Genomic DNA, 15,703 nt, shown 5'->3' with positions numbered 1-15,703 from the left:
CATGTATGCACCCAATACTCGGTTTTCTAGGGTTCTTTCCACTTGTAGTGTCCTATGTTGTCCAAAATTTAGCCCAATTCTCTCCCTCGAACACCCTATGTGCCCACCAATCTCCTTCTTTGTGTCCAACCCTAACTTCCTCTTTGGTGGTGCATAGTTTAACATAAAGTCCACACAACACTTAACCTAATCTTCTCCCATGCTTTCACCTTGTCCCTAACCTTAAAGCATGGATCTTCAAGCTCACATCATAGCTTCTAATACTTAAGACATAGCTCCTCATAGCATAGTCGCTCATGTTCATAGCATATTCTATTTTCTTCATGACATAGCTTCTTATACTCATAGCATAGTCTCTTCTTACTCATAGCATATCTTCAAAAATCCTCTAATCACCCAAATTTTTGCCCAAAATATCCCCTTGGATGCACCTACTATGTGCCCAACTTGCTATGCTAAGACTTACTATGCTATAACTTGGTCAACTATGCTATCAATTATGCTATGACTTTCACCTATGCTATGACCTACTTCCCTAACTACACTATGAGTTGAACTTAGCCAAGAGTATCCATTTTCTCCTATGCTATGAATCCAACTTCTATTCTCATAGCACAGTTTGAATGCTTAGCCAAATTTTGACTCCAAACTACTATCCTCTAAGACTTAGAAAATTTTCTTCCTCCAAGGCATAGTTTTAGGTACTTAGTCAAACTTTTTCCTTCTAAGGCTTGATTTCTAAGCTCTTCTCTCCACTCAAGGAAATCCTGTGAATAATTAGCTATTACATGCTTATTAGTAACATCTCATTCGACACTTTTTCCTATGAGAATCCTAAACTTGATGTATTCATGGGAAGTAAAAACAATGAGAATAACCCTATGTTTTCTGATCCCTCTTATCAAACACTATTCAACAAGTGGCAAGATGACTTGAAGGTTCTTGATGTTAAAAATGAAAGGATTGAATCTTTAATGGCAGACAATCATAGACTTATTTCTGTAATTGCATATTTAAAACGTGAACTGAATCTAGTTAAAATAGAAAAGGATTCCATGAGTAAGTTAGTTAGAATGTTAAACTCAAGCACTGAAACTCTCGATAGAATTTTGTCAGAAGGGAAAACAACTAGTGACAATGCAGGGTTAGACTTCTCAAAAAGAAGAATAAAGGACAATCAGTCATCCAAACTCAGAGGGAATCAGGTGAGTTTGTAAGAGCACGTCATCCTAAATCATATAGATTGCCAGAAGCTTTGTCTAGCAGTATAAATAGAAGACTCAATTATCAGTTTAAACAGACGTGGATATGTCACCACTGTGGAAAAAGAGGTCATAAAAGACTTCATTTTTCAATTATATGGAACTCCGTACAGATCTCTCAACATGACTTACATGTCTCCTCCCTCCAGAAATAAACTTTCTCATAATCCTCGAATAAAATAGGTATGGAGAATCAAAGATATACAACATAAATGTAATGTTATGTTAGCTTCCCTTAAGTCTTCAACAAAGGAAGACTAGTTTTTTTTATAGTGGCAGCTCTTGACACATGACAAGAGAAAAGATCTTTATTTCTTACCTAAAGCCTTTGAGTTCCGGGCTTGTTAACTTTGGGAATGGAACTACTGGAAAAAATGTTAGAAAGGGCAAACGTCCTGGTCTTTATTCTCTCAATGATGTAATGTTGTTGAAGAAATTACTATCTTGTAGGTATTAGTCAATTGTGTGATCCAAGGTTGAATGTAAATTTTATTAAAGATAGATGCATTGTTACAAATGATGCCAAACACTTGTTATGACAGATACACGTTCCTCCGATAACTGTTACTTATGGTCTCCTAATGATCTTTCTCATGTTTGTCACCTATCTTATCAAGAAGAGGCAAGTTTGTAGCATAAACACTTCGGTCACATGAGTATGAAGTCTATTAAAAAAGTTATGTAAAAAAATGCCATGTTGGCCTTGTTATGCCTTAAAACTCGTAGATAGTAAATGTAAATAATTGACTATCATTAATAAAGAGTTACCGATGTTATTTTAATAAGTGTTGTTGTATTCTATTTTGTATTAATAACCCTAAAATCCAATAAACTAACATCCTAGACTCTCTGATGAGTCTTGAATTGTATGTGAAAACATACAAGGATTGATGTTCAAGATACAATCTAAAGGGTCTATAGTGTAGGGATAAGGCTAGGTACCTTATTATTCTGGGGACACGATAGATACGACCCACTTTGTATTTGATACAAATGTAACGATCCAACATGTTCTTATAGGTGACATGCGAGTGGGGGGTATCCTATGCAATGAGTTTATATAAGTCCAAACCGCGAAATAGTAACCATGTGTAACACCATTAACTAGATGGGTTTCTATTTCAATAGGATGACCTAGACGACTTAGTATTAATCCTGAGTGTATTATGAACTCCTGTTCACAAGAGGTGTTGCTTTGATTTGTATGGGTGAGAGTCGCCAGTTTGCCGACTCAACAAGCCTACCATTTTAGGGATGAGACCAAGTGGGGAGTTGGGAACATAATAATACAAAAGGGATTTCACCCATTCCTGACTTTAGGGTAAGTAGATGAGTGTTCTCTTAAGTGGTATTTTTGGGACTTGAACAAAGGGCCCTACCCTCTCACTAGCCCGAGAAGGGTTTCTGTTTAATGGTTAAACCAAATAGGTTGTTCCTTAAAGGAGCATTGGTACTTAAGGATACAAAAGTAACCCAAGGGTAAAACGGTTGACCCAGCCGGTGTTACTAACACTCATGAAGGACTAACTTGCTGTTACTGGTCTATATCCGTGGATACTGAAATATATCTATAGTGAGAATAGTACAACTGTGGGTCTTTAGTGGAGTGTACCCACAGTTAATGAATATTGATTAATTTGGTTAATGAGTTTCGCCAATTAATCTCATATCATTGAAGCTTCTAATATGTAGGTTCATGAGGTCCCCTTTCTCACTCATAAAGACAATTGAGGTAACTATGTCCTGAATTGAATTTGAAATGTTCAAATTCACTTGAGGAAATAGTATAATATATAATCATACATTATAATATAAAGTTTATATTCTATTTAAAATTTATAATATAAATTTAAGTTTGGATATGATTCAAAATTAATCCATGGGAGAATTAAATAACTGAAGAAGTTCAAATATTAATTAAATATGAATTTGATTCATTTTAAAACTATAGGTTAAAAATTGATGTGTATTTGATGCACATTAAAACTATAAGTTATGAGAGAAATACAATTGAATATGATTTAAGTATGGGTTAAATTAAATATTTGATATTTACTTTGATAATTAATTAATTAATTAAATTAATAATTGAATTGAAACTATAGGTTATATAAGAGATGTTTCATTTAATATGATTTAAATGGAATCATTAATTAGATTTAATTAATGATTGATTGATTAGTAATTGCTATTAATTAACTTAATTTAATTAATTAAATTAATCAATCAGATAACTCCCACGTAGGAGAGTTTTCTGAAATGTGGTTGTTCCCACGTTGCTTTCTCTCTCTGTTAATCAAAAGCATTGTTATTTGATCATATAGGAGACAGTTGATTACAGAAGAGTTCTGAATATTTTGTTCTCAAAATTTCCCTCTTTCTCCAATCCTAATTCAATTGGTTCCCACAAACCAACCCACAAATATCAGAGAATAGGATTGTACCCTTATGGTGGTGTTGAATTAATTCCAATTGGTGAATTGGGAAATTCTATCAAAGTTTCTACAAAAGTAATGTTTCCTTTCTCTTTCTCTATAGAATTGTAGATTTATTTTATGCATGCTTAACCTAAGGAAATTTTATAGTAGGCAAGTTATTTTTTTGGTCTTTGTAATTTTTTGGAATTGTCCAGTGTATGGGTATTTCAGAAAACCCAAATTAATAACATGTTAGGTTATGTGAATTCCGCTGCATTAGGGCTTTCATCCCTACAATTGGTATAAGAGTCATCTCGTTATATTAATTTGTGTTTCTGGCTGGGTTTTTGGTGGGATCAAATCGCACTATGAATGTTAATTTTACGAATGGATGTTTACGGTAATTTTTATGGCCATAATTTCATGTTTTGATTTGATCAAAAAATTGTAAAGGTCACTACGTTTTTGGGCATTTGTCATGAAATACGTTGTATTCTGTAAGTTTTCTTTTAGAATTAAAGTTGTGTTGGATTAAAATTGAGATCATTTTTGGCCAAAACGAAGAATAGTCGCAGTTTCTGCCTAGAAACGCAACCTAGAGTCGTAGCGTTGTAATACTGCTCATGACGTTGCAACACCTAAGGTTGCATTGCACGCAGTTGAGTGACGGTCCAGGGTGGTTTGATCCAGTTCGACGGGTTCAAGGTGGTTTGGTCCAGTTTGGCATTGGGTTAGGTTCATGATTTTAGGGTCTGGTTCAAAGCGGTGCGAGTTGGTCTGGTCCGGTTTTGGAGTAGCAAAAGCTTATTTTAGGATAAAGTTAGCATAATTATTGTAATTTGTTGATTTATTTTATCGTATGGGCCAAAATTATCAGTTCATTTGCTATTTAAATGTTTTATGGATGTCATTTAGACAAATCCCACCATAGGTTAAGCATGATCATGCATTTTATATTTTATAAGTATTATAATGTATGGTTTTAATGCATGATGTGGAATTGATTTCATAAGTTATTTAATGTATTATGATATGTTAAATATATAAAACTGGAAAAGCAAGATGCATGATATTATTTAGGTAAATATAAAGAGTTATATTTATTAATGTCTTGTATATGCTTGGTAGATTTTCATGAGTGATTAATATAACTGTTATATTAATAAAGTTGAAATTGCATTGAGCATGACACATCCGTAGTTTAATATAATTGTTATATTATAGTCATGAAATGCATGTATTATAGTTTTCTTGTTAATTAGAATTTGATTATTACTCAAGTAAACCATAGAAAGCATATCTATAGGGTTAATAATTGATTTTGTAATAGTTATAAAATTGATAATTAGTAACCTTCAACCTATATTAAAGAGTTGCATGCAAACTTAGGATCTTAGAGAATTGGTTTTAATTTTAAAATATTTAAAATTAATCTAGACCTTAGATCACACTAATTCTAGTAAGATTAGAATTACCTCCTGTTTGTTTTAATAGATTTAAAATATGACTAATAGGACAAACGGATTATAGGTTATAAGGGAACTCTACCGGTGAAGTTTTGTCTAGGTTGGGAGTTCTTAAGATGACGGTTTACGGAACACCTCCTACCTGGGAACTGACCCAGAACTTGAGTTGAATTAACCTAATCCTGTTAGCATGCAATGTCACTAGGTTAATTAAATTGTTTAATTCACCTAGAACATTAGAGTAAAGACCTTATTATAAGAGTTATAATAAGCATATACTTAGATAAATTCATTAACCAGAATTTAACTAAGTATAATAAAACCCTAAAATAGTAGAATATTCTAGTGGAAGAAAATTGGGAATATATCAATTTTTAGCTACGTCCTTAAAAATTCACACCCTGAGGTCCATGCTTAACTTCGTGTTGCCCTGGGCACAACCTTCCATTGAAAAATGTTTACATGGAGCAATACCAAGGTGAATAGGGAAAGTATTCATAGTAAATGGGAGAAGGACGGGTGTCAATTTATCCTACGGTCTCCTCCATTAGGTTGTACTGTGAGATTCCTATGGTTTTCCTGCGTTGTTAGGATTGGTGTCCTAATTCTCCCGGAGTCTCATAATTTGTAAAATATACACATTGTTATGAATAAAATAAGAGTTATTTTATTTTCTATTACTCATATCCAATAAACAAAGCTCCATGGTTATCTTATGTAAATTTAAGCATGTATATGAGATATACAAGTGGATCATGCCTTAAGTGATAATCTAGATAGGTATGTAGTATAAGGATTAAGGTAGGATACTTGATCCTGGTGACACTACGGATACAGTCCGCTTTGTAGAGCTTTGCAGGTGTTGTAAACTACTACAGATGGTAGATCTTGACCATTCATGTGGAGACATGCAAGCGGGGGTGTCATATACAAAGAGTTTGTATAAGACCGGACCACGAGATGATTCATCTCTTTATATAACGTCGTTGATACTTGAGACTTAGATCTCACCTAAATGACCATAAGTGACATGCTCTTAATCCTGAGTGTTTTGGGAACTCCTGCCTTTGAGGGTGACCATTTAATTAGTATGGGTGAGAGTGGCCAAATTGCCAACTCAACATGCCTACCTTTTTGGGGATTTGTCTGATTTGGGAGTTGGGAACACAGTTACATAAGATGGAATTCACTTCTTCCCTGAAGCAGGGATAAGTAGATAGATTGCTCCCTTAAAGGCTGATTCCGGGTCTTGAACATAGTGGCCACAGCTTCTCTTTGGAAGAGAGGACTTAGTCATAGTAGGACTATGACTTATGTTCATTAGAAGGATCAGTGGTACTTAAGGAGTTAAATGTAACTACAGGGACATAACGGTAAATTGGCCCAGCTATACTTACGAGCGATAGGTGAAAGGTTATCGCACTGTTGTTTGGTTGATATGGACACAAAATATATCTGTAGTAAGGAGAGTGTAACTGTCGGTCTTTAGTGGAGTACCTGGCAGTTAACGAATGGTGGATCTCGTGACTAAAGAGTTTAATCAGTTACTCACGTACCGTTGGAGCTTCAAGCTACAGGTCCATAAGGTTAACAGGGTAGCTCAATGGATTTAAGTTGAGAATCAATTTTTGGGGTTGATTTGAAATGTTCAAATTGACAAGAGAAAAGTTGATTATATATGATATAATCGGTGTGATGTACAAGATATATTAAGTGGAGAATTAATGTAAATATGATTTACATTAAGTACCATAAAATAGAAAAATAATTATGATTTATATGTTTCATGAGATGAAATATTAAAACTATAGGTTATAAATATAATATGGTAAGTTGGTTATCATATATATTTATAATAATATTAATTATTGGATAATTATCTCTTTTTCTCTAATAACCAATTGAGTGGAAGGTTATTGGTGATTTTATAGTAATCGTGAGATAAAAGAAAAAATATTTTCCTAAATTTAGAAGAGTTGTTTAATTCGGAAAGGAACTCACGGAATGCTGTCAAATGAAATCGTTTCACTAAAGAATAGCTCATGAGAGACTAAATGATCGTGGATTGTTACTATGCAATAAATCACTCAACTAGTCGTAGCTAAACAATCGCAAGGCATTATCTATACAATAGGTTGCCTTCTTCTACACGATTGAGCATTCGTCTATACGATAAACTCTTCTCATCTCCCACTTGCTCAATCGTCTACACGATTATTGTTCCTCTGGTCTCTTCCTCTAACCAAATTCACACAGAGCCCACACTTCTGGATTCTCACATTGAGAATATCAAGGTAACCTTTGTGGTGGTGTCCTCACTCAACTCAATTGAGTTCGAGGTTTTGAAGGACGTTCGTTGAGTGTTTGCGATGTTTGTGTGGTGGTTGCTGTTAATCATGTTGTGTTGTGGTCGTTGTGTACGAGCGTTTGTGTATTGCTGTCTTGGAGACTGATCCAGCGTTCGTGTTTGAGGGAGTTTGAAGAATGAGTCTTCAAAGGTATGTATTTGTTATCCCTTGATCTCATTGTAAAGCATGCTGTAATTTTGTATTATGCATGACCTGTAAGTTTCTGTTTCTTGATTGTAATTGTGTATGTTCAATATCGAATGGAATTTGGAACGATCATTTTATTACTCATCGAAATCCTCATGTCTAATTTCCTTCATGCGTGTCATCCTAGAGTGCCCATCCCTTCGAAAGGTATGATCATAGGATTCAGAACTATGCAAACTCCAGTGATGGATAGGATTACTTAGGTTAATCTTCAACAGTTGTCTTTCCTTACGGTAGCCTGTTGAAGCATACTTATGGGATCCAAAAATGGGAGGGTCACACTTACAGAATGAATTATGCTAGTTAATGAATCTTTGACTGAAAAAGGGTAGCTAAGAATGATAAGAATAAGAGTTATTATGGAATTAGTAATTAGTTGAGATTGTCTCAATTCAGGAAGGTAGCTAATCACCCTTTGGTGGCTATTGCTCTACACCTCTAAAGTATCATTGTAAAAACTAAATCAATAGTTTAATTAGGGTTCTATGATTGTCTGTTTTTGCTTAATTGATTGGATACCTTTTTTTGTGTGTGTAATGGGTTAAGACAAATATAAAAAATACGGTCAATTGTTTGTTATTCATTTCAGCATGTCTTCCACAATAATTTCATTGCTTAAAAACAAAAAACTAATCGGAGAAATTATGCGACGTGGAAATCTACAATATAATTCTAATTATAGATGATCTACAATTCGTCTTAACAGAGGAATGTCGTCCAATCTCTGCTTGTAATGCGTCCTAAGCGGTAAGGGATGCTTATGATCGTTGGATGAAGGCCAATGACAAGGCCCAAGTCTATATCTTGGCAAGTCTATCTGACATTCTTACCAAGAAACACGAGGCTATGATCACTGTACGTCGGATCATAGAGTCCCTATAGGAGATGTTTGGACAACCATCCTATCAGATCTGGCACGAGGCCCTTAAGTGCGTTTATAATGCATGCATTAAGAAAAGCCAATCAGTTAGAGAACATGTTCTCGATCTAAGTGTTCACTTCAATGTCGTCGAGATGAATGGCACGGACATCGATGAGTAGAGTCAAATGTCTTTATTCTGGAATCTCTTCTTAAGATTTTCCTCTAATTCTGCAACACTGCGGTTATGAATAAAATAGAGTACACCAAGACTACCTTCTTGAATGAGTTACATACTTATTAGTATCTTATGAAATGTAAGGGACCGATAGAAGGAGAGACAAATTTTGCCCATTCCAAGAAGTTTCATAATGGTTCATCCTCTAGAACTAAGTTTATTCCCTCATCTTCTGGTTTTAAGAAGATCCAAAAATAAAGGAGGGAAGAAGAAGGCTCCCGTTGCTGGAAAATGCAAGGTCAAGGCCAAGGTGGCCGTCCAGAACAAGCGCTTCCACTGCAATGTGGATGGTCACTAGAAATGCAATTGCCACAAGTACCTCGCCGAGAAAACGAAGGAGAAGGAAGGTAAATATGATTTACTGGTTCTAGAAACTTGTTTAATGGAAAATGACCATAATGCCTGGATACTTTATTTGGGAGCCATTAATCACGTTTGTTCTTCTTTATAAGGAATTAGTTCCTTCTAGCAGCTCAAAGAAGGTGAAATGACGCTCAAGGTTGGAACGGGAGAAGCCATTTCAACTCTTGTAGTGGGAGCTACTAAGTTGTGTTTTAGGAATATATACTTAATTTTGGATAATTTGTATATAGTTCCCAAAATTAAGATGAACCTTGTATCTATTTGCCATATCTCATAGTCATAATATGTGGCTATGGACAAGAAAATTCTTATAGACTTAAGCATAGCAGTAGAGGAAAAAGTTTCCTCATAGTCAACCCCTTCCCTCTAGGTATAACCCTTTACTACAAGTCTGGTTTTGAAGGTTCGTACTTTTCCAGCTACTTCTCTCTTTATTTTATAGATCAATTTATACGCCTATGGGTTTAACCCCTTTAGGTAGATCTACAAGCTCCCATACTGAATTGGAGTACATATACCCATTTCAAGATCCATGGCTTTGACCCATTGGTCCTTGTTTACGTCATTTATTGTGTGTTTATAGGATAATGGATCCTCCACACCATCATCTTGTATGACAACCTAAGTTTTAATTAAACCCAAGTAACGATCAGGTTGTATCAAATCTTTCCACTACGTCGAGGCACTCTCAACGATTGAGAAGGACGAGATTGACCTAAAGTGCTGGCTTCTTCATTAACTCGTAATGAAGGACCAACTGCATCAACAACCCTTGTTGATTCTTCAGTAGCTTCATTTAATACTGATTTGCTCCATGATTTATGATCTCTCATGTGGTATTCCTTCAAGAATATAGCGTTTTTCAATACAAACACCTTGTTTTCTTGAGGATCGTGGAACAAACCACCTCTCGTTTCCTTAGGGTAACCAACAAATTGACATAACCTTGAATGAGGTTCCAACTTCTTAGGATTTGTCACTAACACGTGTAGGACAACCCCATATTTTGATGTGACATAAACTCAGTTTATGCCCCCTCCATAACTCGAAAGGTATTTCAGAAACACTCTTCGACGGAACATTGTTCAAGATGTGAACTATAGTCTCTATTGCATACCCCAAAATGAGTTAGGCAATTGAACATAGCTTATCATAGAACGAACCATATCTAATAAGGTTCTATTTCTCCTCTCTGATATATTGTTCTGCTAAGGTGTACTAGGTGCTGAAAGTTGGGATTGAATTTCATGTTCTATCATATAGTCCTTAAATTCTAAATCCATGTACCCTCCACCCCAATCAAATTGGAGTGCTTTAATCGTTTTACCTAATTGGTTTTCAACTTCAGCCTTATACTCGTTGAACTTTTCAAAGGCTTCAAACTTCTGTTCCATTAGGTATAAGAAACCATACCTCAAATAGTCATCTTTGTATCTGTATCCTCCTTTAGCCTTTACATTTATTGGACCACAAAGATCCACAAACACGAGGATTTCCATGAGCAGTGGAAGGGATCGTTCCAAATTCCAATCCGATTGAGCACAAACAATTATGGTCTTTAAATGGAAACTACTAGGTCATGCATAAATAGAAATTAGAACATGTTAAACGATGATACAAGGGGTAGAGGATGCATACCTTTGAAGAACCATTCTTTAAGAATCCCTCAATCGGTCTCTAAGTATCCAAGAACAACACTCGAACACAATGAATAGAAACTCCAACAACACGACCACGAACATAACGAACAACCAATAACTTCTCAAACCCAATCGAGTCCAACTCGATTCATGAACTGAGTATAGACACCACCATAATAGTTACCTTGGTCTTCTCGGTGGAGAATCTAGAAGTTGTGGGCTCTATATGATCTTGGCTTAAGGAAGAGACTAGAGGTCTACGATAGAGCAAGTGGGAAATAAGAAGCTGGTCTATCATATAGACAATGTGCTCGATCGTTTAGTAAATGGTAGCCTATCTTATAGACTTAGCCATTCGATCGTGTAGCAACAATCAACTGAATAAATTTTGTATAGTCAAAGGTAAGCGATCACGTAGTCTCTCAATGTTATCCCTTAATGAAACACTTTCACTTGATAGCTTGTCTCCGTGAGAACTTTTCGAATGAAGTAACCTTTAAATTTAGGAAAACAATTTTCTTTTTATCTCATGATTATCATAAAACTTCCAATAACCTCCCACTCAATCGGTTATTAGAGAAAAATAATTAATTATCATATAATTAATATATTATAAATAAATATGATAACTAACTTACCATATTATATTTATAACTTATAGTTTTAATATTTCATCTCATGAAACATACAAACCATAGTTCTTTTTCTATTTTATGGTACTTAATGTAAATCATATTTACATTAATTCCTCCACTTGATGTATCTCATACATCACACCAATTATATCATATATAATTGAATTTCTTCTTGTTAATTGGAACATTTCAAATCAACCCCAAAATCTGATTCTCAACTTGAGTCCATTGAGCTACCAAGGGGACCTTATGGACCTGGAGCTTGAAGCTCCAACAGTACATGAATAACTGACTAAACTCTTCAATCACAAGATCCATCATCCATTAACTATCGGACACTCCAACAAAGATTGACAGCTGTATTCTTCTCATTATAGTTATATTTCTGTGTCCATATTAACCAATCGACATTGCGATAACCCTTCACAGATCACTCGTAAGTACAGCTGGGCCAATTTATCGTTTTGCCCATGTAGTTACATCTAACTCCTTAAGTACTACTAATTCCTCTAATGAACAATACATCATAGTCCTACTATGGCTGGGTCCTCTCTTCCAAAGAGAGGGTGTGGCCATTATGTTCAAGACCTGGAATCAGCCCTTAAAGGAGCAATCTATCTACTTACCTTTACTTCGAGGAAGGAGTGAATTCCATCTTGTGTAACTGAGTTCCCAGCTCCCCAATCAGACAAATCTCCAAAAAGGTAAGCTTGTTGAGTTGGCAATCTGGTCACTCTCACCCATATAATCAAATGACCGCTCTCATAGACAGAAGTTCCAAAAACACTCAGGATTAAGGTCATGTCACTTATGGTCGTTTTAGTGAGATGTAAGTATCAATTATCAATGATGTTATATAAAGAGACAAATCATCTCAGGGTCCGATCTTATACAAACTCTTTGTATAGGATACCTCCGCTCGCATGTCTCCACATGAATGGCCAGGATCAGACCATCTGTAGTAGTTTACAACACTTGTAAACCTCTACAAAGCAGACCGTATCCATAATGTCACCAGGATAAGGTATCCCTCATTTATCCTTATACTAAAGACCATTTAGGTTATTACTTAAGGCATGATCCACTTGTATATCTCATATACATGCTTAAGTTTACATAAAATGACCATGGATCTTTGTTTATTGGATATGAGTAAATGCAAATAATATAACTCTTATTTATTAATAACAATGTGTACAAAGTTTAGAAACTACAAGACTCCGAGAGAATTAGGACACCAATTTCAACAATCTCCCATTTGTCCTAATGCCTCAAGAAACTAATGTACAATACATGAAAAAACAGTATAATATACAATAAACTGGGCATACTCTATACCTCAGTATCATCTCCCATTTGCCCTAGACAAGATGCTGCATGTCTCGTACACCCAGACTCTCCAGATGACCCTCGAACACCTTAGCCGTGAGAGCCTTTGTAAACGAATCAGCAACGTTGTGCTCCAACGTGATCTTCGTGACTACCACATCACCACGATGCAATATCTCCCTGATCAAATGATACTTCCATTCAATATGCTTGCCTCTACGATGACTCCGAGGTTCCTTTGAATTTGCCACAACCCCGCTGTTATCACAATATAGAGTAATCGGTAAAGACATATTTGGAACAACTTTCAAATCTGTAAGGAACTTTCTAAGCCAAAGAACCTCTTTAGCAACTTCACAAGTAGCTACGTATTTGGCTTCCATAGTGGAGTCCGTGATGCATCCTTGCTTGATGCTTCACCAACCCTCCATTCAGAGTGAACACTGACCCTGATGACGATTTTCGAGAATCTCTATCAGTCTGAAAGTCAGAGTCTGTGTATCCTATAAGGATCAAATCCTTATCTCCATATACGAGTCATAAAGTCTCTCGTTCTCTTAAGATACTTGAGAATTGTTTTGACCGCTGTCCAGTGATCTAATTCTGGATTGGACTAATAACGACTTGCAATCCCTACTGCATAGCAAGTGTCACGTCTAGTATATAATATTGCATATATTAAGCTTCCAATAGCCAAAGCATAGGGAATCCGTCTCATCTCTTCAAATTCTTGAGGTGTCTTAGGACATTGTTCCTTAGACAAAGCAATTTCATGTATGAAGGGTAATAAACCCCTCTTGGAATTCTGCATCCTGTACCTGATCAACATTTGATCAATGTACGATGCCTGAGACAAGGCCAAACTCTTGTTCTTACGATCTCGAATGATCTGGATCCTCAGAACATACAACGCCTCTCCCAAATCTTTCATTTGGAATTGGGCGGCTAGCCACCTTTTAATGACAGTCAAAAAGCATACATCATTCCCAATGAGTAGGATATCATCCACATACAGTACTAGGAAAGCTACTGAGCTGTTGATGATTTTCTTGTAAATAGAAAGCTCATCAACGTTCTGATCAAAGCCAAATGATTTGATTGCACTGTCAAATCTAATGTCCCACGATCTAGACGCTTGTTTTAGCCTATAAATGGGCCTATTTAGCTTGCAAACTTTTTGCTCTTGATCTGGAACTATGAACCCCTCTAGTTGAACCATATAGATGGTCTCCTCAAGATTACAATTCAGAAAGGCAGTCTTGACGTCCATTTTCCATATCTCATAATCATAAAATGTGGCTATGCACAGGAGTATCCTGATAGACTTCAACATGACAACAGGTGAGAAATTTTCCTAAAAATCTACTCCCTCGACTTGGGTATAACCCTTTGCCATGAGTCTAGCCTTAAAGTTATGCATCTTTCCATTTACACCTCATTTTCTTTTGTAGATCCACTTACATCCTATAGGTTTTACCCCATCAGGCTCATCCTTCTAGACAGAATTGAATTACATAGACTCCATTTCCTGGTCCATGGTTTTAATCCACTCATGTTTGTCAACATTCTCCATTGCTTGCTTATAAGACAATGGATCCTGGCCCCTTCATCAGATATGATGTTTGGGCTTCAGTCAAACCCATGTAGCGTTCCGGTGGGTTCATAACCCTCCCACTACGTTGAAGCAGTCTCAACTCTTGAGATGGTTGATTAGATGAACCGACATCAATAACTCTTGTTGATCTATCAGTCTGTTCAACAACTCTTGTTGAACCCTTAGTAGTCTCACTAGAAATCTCATGTAAAACAAGCTTGCTTTGTGGTTTATGATCCCTGATGAGTTCTTCTTCTAAGAAGATAACATTTGTCGACATAAACACCTTATTCTCACTCGGATCATAGAAGTATCCACCTTCGTTTCCTTAGGGTAGCCTACAAAGAGGCAAACTTTCAAACGCGACTCCAACTTCTTTGGGTTAGCCACAAACATGTGGGCCAAACATCCTCAAATCCTGAAGTGGCATAAACTACCTTTACGGCTTCTCCATAGCTCAAAAGGAGTTTTAGAAACTTTTTGAGGGAATGTTGTTCAAAATGTAACATGCAGTCTCCACTACAAATCCCCAAAACGAGTCTAGAAGATGAGCATAACTCATCATAGACCGAACCATATCCAATAGGGTTCTGTTTCTTCTGTATGATACACCATTCTACTGAGGTGTACCTGGGGCCGAGAGTTGGGACTTATTCCATGTTTTATCATATAGTTTTGGAATTTGAGGTCCATATACTCTCCACCATGATCAGATCATAGTGTTTTTATCTTCTTACCTAACAAGTTTTCAACTTTAGCTTTATACTCCTTAAACTTGTCAAGGGCTTCAGAATGACGTTGCATTAGGTATAGATACCCATATCTTGAATAATCATCTATGAAAGAGATGAAATATTCATACCTACCTCGAGCCTTAACACTCATCGAACTATAGAGGTTTGAATGTATAAGCTCCAAGGTTTCCTTGGCTCTATAAACTTTTCCAGTAAAAGGTAGTTTTTTCATTTTGTCTTCAAGGCATGATTCACATACCGACAAGGAGTTTTCTTTCGAACTCTTTAGAAGTCCACATTTTACCAACTACTCAATCCTATTGAGGTTGATGTGACATAATCTTAGATTCCAAAGATGGGAGTTTTCCTTAAGAGAAAACCTTTGGTCTTTTAGTAGTTCTCGCTGTTCTGAACATTTTAGTATTAAGCAAAGCTTTTATGACTAATGGCCTTAGTACATACAAGTTATTTTCCATTGAACCAAAACCCATCTCCATTCCATTCTTGAAAATAATCACTTTATTCTAAAAAAAAGAGATGGTATAACCTTGTTCAATGAGACAAGAAAATGAGATTTATTTCCTCTTGATATGAGGAACTACAAAAACATT

The sequence above is a fragment of the Benincasa hispida genome, chromosome 4 (genome assembly GCF_027475165.1).
Source record: "Benincasa hispida cultivar pf3 chromosome 4, pf3_genome.v1.1, whole genome shotgun sequence".
NCBI lineage: Eukaryota > Viridiplantae > Streptophyta > Magnoliopsida > Cucurbitales > Cucurbitaceae > Benincasa > Benincasa hispida.
This window is presented reverse-complemented; position numbering follows the sequence as displayed.